Genomic DNA, 8,240 nt, shown 5'->3' with positions numbered 1-8,240 from the left:
GTAACTTTAGGTTGATTTTTGTTTTATCAGGAATCTCTTTCCTTTCTGGATCTGGATATCTGTTTCCTTCATCAGATTAGGAATTATTTCTTCAGATTAAATTTTCTTCCCTCCTTTCTTTCTTCTTTGGGGTTCCTATCATGTTACTGGTACTAATTTTAATAGAGTCAGAGTTCCCTTTGTCTTTTCTTATTTTGCGTAATTGTTATCTCTTATTTTCTCAACATGATTATTTTCCATTAGTCTGTCTTCCAGATCATTAGTTCATTCCTATGATTTCTCTAGTCTGATATTTGTTCTATCAAGTACATTTTTAATTTTATTTTTCATGTCCTACATTTCTGATTGGTTCCCTTTTATCTCTTTATTAAGGGTCCCACTGATGCCCTCCCCTCTTTTCTCAAATCCAGTGAGTGTCTTTATATTCATTATTTTAAATGCTCTAATAGTCATTTTACTTATATCCATTTTACTTTGGTGTTTTGCAGGATCTTTGCCCTTTTCTTTCATTTTGGACATATTCCTCTTTCTGTTCATTTTGTTTAACTCTCAGAGTCTATTGGTTTCTTCTAGATAAGTCAGGTGTATCTCCTGCTCTCATAGGTAATGATCTTACAATGAAGAGCTCCTGTAGTATCATGTAGTTCAGAGTCCTCTGTTCTCCAGGGCTTGACACTTGACAAAGTGTCTCTGATTGAGTGTGCTTTGCCATTGTGTCCTGGCCATTATTTCTTTCAGTCCACTTTCCTGTAGAAGCTCTATTTTCCTGTTGTGGGCACTTTCTTGTCTCTGTTTGGGGTGGAGTTTACGTTTACCATGTGTGCACTTGTCTGATTGCAAAATGTGACCTGCCACCATTGCCACTGGAAGTGAGGCCCTGCAAAACTCATAAGTGTAGATACTCAGTATAGGCAGGGATTTGTGCTGGTTTTGGGGAGGTTACCAGTAAATGTAAACTGAGGAAAACTTGACTGGAAAAGATGAAACCACAAAAATGTAGGTAGCGGTCAGGTTTGTTATAATCAAGTTAGGAAATGAGTGTCTACACAGTCATTCCTGCAGGTGACTCTATGGTTATGCTGGGGAGGAGCAGAAGAAGGAAATGTAAACTATCCGCTCCTTTGTTCATGGAGGGATCTTCCTGAAACCCTGCCTCTCTGGAAAATATTTCAAGATAATGGGACAGCCTTTAAGCATCTGCCTTTGGCTCAGGTCATGATCCCAGGGTCCCAGGATTGAACCTTGCATTGGGCTTCTTGCTCAGTAAGAAACCTGCTTCTCCCTCTCCCATTCTCCTTGTTTGTGTTCCCTCTCTTGCTGTGTCTCTCTCTGTGTCAAATAAATAAATAAATAAAGACAATCTTTAAGAGAGAGAGAGAGAGGGAAGAAAAGAAAACACTTCAATGTGAGTAAATAATTCACCCCCATATGTTCAGGTATTTTTCAAACTGCTGCTTCTATGCTGTATCTGCATGGGCTAATTGTCATGCTGTATCTTTAAGAGCAGGGGCTCTGCTTACTAATGCCATTGGAGCTTTCACAGAGATAAGCCTGATTTTTAAAATACTAGGCTTTAATTTCTACTAGTTGAAAGAACTCATGAAAAACAGCCCCTCTTTCTTTCATAGTCAAATGCTATGGGAAGTTGTCTTCCCCATGTGGGAAACCGGTGGGATAGACTATTAATCACTCTTCCCCATGATAGTGATTTCTCCCCTATTATGGATGGTCATGGTTTATTTTGCTCATCAAACATCTCCCTGGCTTTGCTATGTTCTTCAAAGTGGCTTCTTTTCTACCTTTATTTGTGGAGTATCCTCTGCCACTCTGTGGTTCCTTCTCTGGGTTATTTATACTTTTGTGAGTGTTACCTAGTAGTATCCATGGGATGAAATCAGTTAATGGATCTTTTACTTTGCCATCCTCCCAGCCTCCTTAAGATATTTTAAACTTTTACTCTTCTATTTGGGTATGCTCCAGCAAAATAGTGAGGGCTGCAATAGACATGGTTTATAGAAGACTTCTGGAGAAGGGTCTGCTCTACACTAAGAAATTAAAATGGAAGTTTGAAAGTAATGGTAATGGAGGAATGTAATAATTATTTCTATTTATTTATACCTGATGTTATTTGGAAATAAGCAATTGTACTTTTCTGAGTCCACACCATGAACTGGTAACTGATTTTCAGGAAGGTTTATTCAACTAGTTAGAACACAGAGACAAGAAGGAAATCCAACTTATTGACGTGAAAGAAAAAAGTATAGTTATATATATATATATGCCAGAAAGTGTAACATAACCTTGAATGAAAACATAAACATTTTCCATGTATTACTAAATTTATTCCTATTATGAACCAAATGAGTATTTGAACTGATATAGACATGTTCATTCTTTGTAAAAGAATTATGTTTATATTTAATTAAAATAGTTGGTATTTTTAATATGTGACTTTATGAAGTGCATAGAATTATTAATATCCTATTAAGGTAGATATAGATATTTTCTTTTCATTATTTCATCAATTCTTTATAGAATATTTTGAATGTAAATTCTTACCATCTTAGCCTGTAGATTTATGAAACAACATAGAACTGCTTTCTCAAAATAGGAAGCTTTATTTAAGGAATTGGGTATTTCCTGAAAACTTCACATTGCAGTATTTTTTAATGTAAATATATAAGCATATATATTGTATATATAATATATATAATATAAGCATATATATATATATATATATATATATATATATATACATACACACACACACATACACACACATTACGTGTGTTTTTCTTTTTCAGGGAAACCAAACTAGAATATGGAAAATTGCAACCAAACATTAACTGATTTCCTTTTATTGAGGTTGTTTCCACCATTGAGTATTGGCCTCTTTCTTTTTATTCTCATTGCACTTATTTTCTTAAAGGCACTTTTTGATAATCTATCCATGATCATCCTTGTCCTCTTGGACACCCATATCCACACACCCATGTATTTTCTACTTAGCTCTCCCTCATGGACCTGAACTACATCTCCACCATTGTCCCCAAGATGGCTTTCAATTATCTCTCCGGGAAAGAGTCTATCTCACTTATTGGTTGTGGGGTTCAGAGCTTCTTCTTTTTTACTTTATCCATTACAGAAGCACTACTCTTGACATCTATGGACTATTATCGTTATGTAGCTATTTGTTTTTCTTTTCACTATCCTGTTTGCATGAGCAAAGAAGTCTGTGTGCTAATGATAATAAGACCATAGACAATATGATCTATCAACTCCTGTGCCCACACTGTATATGCCCTCCAAATCCCTTATTGTCCATCCAGAGCCATCAACCATTTTTCTGTGAAGTCCTGGCCATGTTGACTCTGGGTGCATGGACATCTGGGTCTATGAGTACACACTGTCTGTGAGCACCACCCTCTTGATGGTGTTTCCTTTAATTGGAATTGCATGTTCCTGTGACTGGGTTCCCCTTGCCATCTGTCACATGCAGTCAACAGAGGGCAGGAAGAAGCCCTATTTGAACTGCAGCATCCATCTCACTGTGGTGACTTTATACAATGCACCCTTTGCTTACACTTTTCTATGCCCAAGATCCTTCCCATCTTCCACAGAGGACAAGGTCTTGGCTATCTTCTATGCCATCCTGACCCTAATGCTCAACCCCATCATCTACAGCCTGAGAAACAAGGAGGTGATAGGGGCCATGAGAAAAGTGATTCAGAGGATGTGCTTTATAAAACCATATAGTAAGTTTTCATTAGTCCTGCAGCCTCAGAAGTATATTACTTGTACTTTGTATACTCCTTAAGAATACTATTATCCTAAGACTGAAGAGAAGGACTAAAACATCTAGAAAATTAAAATAATTGAGATTTGACCAAATAGTTATATATTTCTAAACACTTGTTCTATTTTTGTTATGGTAGTTTTTAGTAAATAGAAAGGACATAGTATTTCCTCTATCTTGTTTGCAGAAGGTTTTTCTAATATGTAGAAATTAAAATAGTAGTTGCCCAGCTTGACGGTATCATTCACTATAATAGTTCTACTGTATTTAATATATATCCCAAATGACTAAAATAATACAAAGAACAATAAATCCCATAACTTTGGTCATTCTATTGATAACCAAAATATTATTTGTTTTATTTCTATTATAGTGTATTTTTAACTGATATATATTAGTTCTCCTATCTCCCAGTTTTTGGAATAGGTGATAGATATAGAGGTTTGTCAGAGACTTCTGCATAATTTAGAATTTCTCACATCGCTAGAGAGAAAACATAAAAAAGTCTTCATCTTTCTGGGGTACCTAGGCAACTCAGTAATTTAAGTGTCTGCCTTCAGTTCAGGTCATGTTTCCAGGGCCCTGAACTTAAGGTCCTGCTTCTCCCACTCTGCCTGCTGTTTCCCCTCATGTGTTCTCTCTCTGTGTCAAAAAAATAATAAAATAAAATAAAATAAAATCCTTGAGAAAAGTTTCTATCTTTTATGAGTGGATCTCTGGGATAGTCTGGGTGATTATTTTTTAAGGTTTATTTATTTTAGAAAGAGAGTGAGAGAGAAGGGAAGAGAGAATGGTCAGGGTGCAAAGGGAGAGGAGAGAAAAACACAAGGAAACACAAGCAGACTCCATGCTGAGTGAGGAATCCCAACATGAGGGCTGGATGTTACTACTCTGAGATCTTGACTTGAGCCAAAACCAAGAACCAGAGAGCTAACTAACGATGTCACCCCAAGCATCCCAGTCTGGATGATTCTTTTCTTTTTAAATTTTATTTATTTGAGATAAAGATTGAGGAAGAGAAAGATAACACAATTGGGGGTGTGGAGGGAGAAGCAGACCCCCCGATCCCAGCTGGGCAGGAAGGCTGATGCTGGGTTTGATCTCAGGACCCTGGGTTCACTACCTAAACTGAAGGCAGATGTTTAACCAACTGAGCCACTCAGGCACACTTAAACTGATTCTTTTTTTTTTAAGATTTTATTTATTCATTTGACAGAGAGAGGCACAGTGAGAGAGGGAACACAAGCAGGGAAAGTGAGACAGGGAGAAGCAGGCATCTCATTGAATAGGGAGCCCAATGCAGACCTTTATCCCATATGATCAGGAATCATAACCAGAGCCAAAAGCAGGTGCTTAATGACTGAGCCAACCAGGTGTCCCTAATTTTTAAGGAAGAAATCTTAGGGATGTATAATTAGAGTTGGAGAAATACAAAATGAACTGTAGAAGAAGAACACCTACTTTAATAGGATGGGTGTGGTGCATAAACAATGAATTCTGGAACACTGAAAAGAAATAAAAAAATTTAAAAAAAAACTAGTCTGTGCAAATTAATCAACCTGAAAAACTCTTAAATGATTCCTCAATATATGCTAAAATTGTATGTCTCATGTAACCACTGTTATAAACTTATAATATAATACCTGAAATGGACATGTTATTTTCCATTTGCCATTCTCATAGTTCTAGAAGACTAGCTTTGGGGGTTTGTTTGACACCAGCATTTCCACTTCAGTATTTTGAGCAGCTATACCTGCTCGGTCATTTCCCTACAAATTTCCAATTATTAACCTCAGTTTAACTTTACAATGGGGGGGGAGAGACAAGATGGTGGGAAAGTAGGAGGAGGCACCCTTTCAACCTGCACCCTAAAGTGAGCTGATTACCTTCCAAAGAACTCTGACCACCCACAAAATCACCCTGAGATCAGAATTATACACCTCTGGATCTTTACAGGGGCAGAAGACACCAGTGGGCAGGTAAAGCGGAGTGGGAACATTGGACTGATATCAGAAGATAAAAGGGGGAGGGATCCACCAGTGGTTACCAACTGGAAAGTAATACCCCAAGAGGAGAGTGCCCAGCATCTGGGGAGAGCATTAACTTGGAGAATGGTTGAAAGGACTCAAAGAAAACAAAGGATCTGAGGGGGAAAGCGTGGGAATTGGGGCATCTAGGGACAGGGGCTTAAGTCCCAGGACCCACCAGCCTCCTCTGGTGCTGAGCCAGAGAGAGTGCAGTGGAGAAACCAGGTCTTGGTCACTGAGCCGCCAGTGAACCCGAGAATGCGTGGGTCCAGCTCCTGTGAGGGGCTGGGAGCCTCACCAGTTGGCAGAACACTGAACCATGCTACAGAGCCTGAGACACACGCGCCCCTCACACTCCCCTGAGAGAGGTACATGAAGGCTCAGCCTGATGATATTAGTTCTGTGCCATTCCAACAGAGCCTGAGATGCGTGCGCAATAGTCACCCTCCCCAGAGAGAGGTGCGTGCAAGACCAGCGCTCCTAGACTCAGAAAGACCAGGCTATCCCAACACAGGCCAGCAGGAAAATCACAGTGTGCAATCGCTGCCTGGAACCTCTCTGGCAGTCTGGCGCTTCCCAGACAGCCACCGCTGCCATGGTTTTGAGTACAAGCAAAAAAATCCTGCATCCCCAGGGACCCCGACTCAGAACCTGCTCTGACAGCGGCCAAGGGGGGATTTATATGGGCTCTGCAGCCAGACTGAGGCTTCTCTCTGAGAGGGAGGTCAGGGTGCAGTTCGCTTTCCTCTAAACCTAAAAAAAAAAAAAAAAAAAAATCAAAAGGAGTCAAGGCGAAAGAGAAAAACAAAAAGTGAACATACATAAAAAACTCCAGAGAGATGGGGGGGACAAGATGGCGGGGTAGTAGGAGGAGGCACCTTTTCAGCCGGTACCCCAAAGTGAGCTGATTACCTACCAAAGAACTACATTCACCCATGAAATCAGCCTGAGATCAGAATTATACATGTCTGGATCTCTACAGGGACAGAAGACACCAGTGGGCAGGTAAAGCGGAATGGGAACGGCAGACTGATATCAGAAGATAAACAAAAGGGGGAGGGAGCCACCAGAGGCGACCAGTTGGAAAGTAATACCCCAATATGAGCGAGAGTGCCCTGCATCTGGGGACCAGCATTAACTTGGAGACTGATTGAAAGCACACCAAAAAAGCAAAGGATCGCCAGAGAAAATTGTGGGAATCGGGGCAGCTAGGGACAGGGGCTTAAGTCCCCGGTCCCAGGACAGCCTCCCCTGGCGCTGAGGCAGAGAGAGTGTGTCAGAGAGACCAGCTCTTGGTCCCTAAGCCAGCAGCACACCCGGGAATGCGTGGGTTCTAGTTCCTGTGAGGGGATGGGAGCCACGCCAGTCAGCAGAACGCGCAAGCCCTACCACAAAGCTTGAGATATGCGCACAGGCCTCTCATGCTCCCCTGAGTTACAAAGGCCCGGCTGGCGCTCTTTGACCTGCACCATTGTTTCAAAGCCTAAGCCACTCGCCCCAAACTCTCCCCTGACAGAGGTGCGCAAAAGCCCAGCCTGGTGCTTACGGACCAGTGCCCCCTTCTCAGTTCCCAAGACATGCACCCGACCCATAGTCGCCTCTGAAAGAGGTGCACGCAAGCCTGGTCCTCCCAGCCTGGGCCAGCAGCAAAATCTCAGTGTGGGATTGCTACTTGGAACCTCTCTGGCAGTCGGGAGCTCCCAGACAGCTGCCACTGCCTTGGCTTTGGGTACAAGCAAAAGATCCTGTGCCCCCAAGGTCTGCAAGAGGGAACCTGATCTGCCAGCGGACAAGGGGGAAGTTATTCAGGCTCTGCACCCGGACTGAGGCTTCTCTCTGAGAGGGAGATCAGGGTGCGGTTTGTTTACCTCTAAAACTACAAGAACCATCAAGGGCGGTCAAGGTGAGAGAAAAAAAAAGTGAACAATCATAAAAACTGACAGAGAACAAAAACCGGAAAAAAACCAGTTTCCCCAGAGCCCACCCCCTTGAGGGGGGAGGGAGGACTTAACTCAGGAAACATCATTGACTGACAACCCACGTGGCAGGTCCCTCCCCCAGAAAATAAAACCAAGAAAGAAAAAAAAAAAAGAAGTAAAAATAAAAGGACTACAAGAGAACAACCACTACTTCATAGGAAAACTTGTATTGTTCACTAATTCCCAATATTCCGGTTCATTTTTTTTTTTTTACACATAGGTAATTTTTTTAACCTATATACCATCATAGCAAGTTGTACAGTAGATCAAATTCCATAATACCTTTCTAACCTGAACTTTTTGATGAATACACCTGTTTTTCTTTGGCATTTTTATTTTTTGAATTCCCTTTTTTAAATTTTAGTTCAGTTTAGTCTAGTTTATTCCATTTTATTTTTATCCTCTAATATTAATATAGAATTAAACTTCAAAGTAATC

General features: G+C 40.8%; 1 pseudogene; it reads left to right on the top strand.

Annotated features, from left to right (window-relative positions):
* Positions 1–2,821: 2,821 nt before the first annotated feature.
* On the top strand, positions 2,822–3,817 carry LOC122913771 (annotated as a pseudogene).
* The last annotated feature ends 4,423 nt before the right edge of the window (positions 3,818–8,240 follow it).

The sequence above is a fragment of the Neovison vison genome, chromosome 1 (genome assembly GCF_020171115.1).
Source record: "Neovison vison isolate M4711 chromosome 1, ASM_NN_V1, whole genome shotgun sequence".
Lineage (NCBI taxonomy): Eukaryota > Metazoa > Chordata > Mammalia > Carnivora > Mustelidae > Neogale > Neogale vison.
Note: the sequence above shows the minus strand (reverse complement) of the source record. Positions and strands in the feature narration are given on the sequence as shown.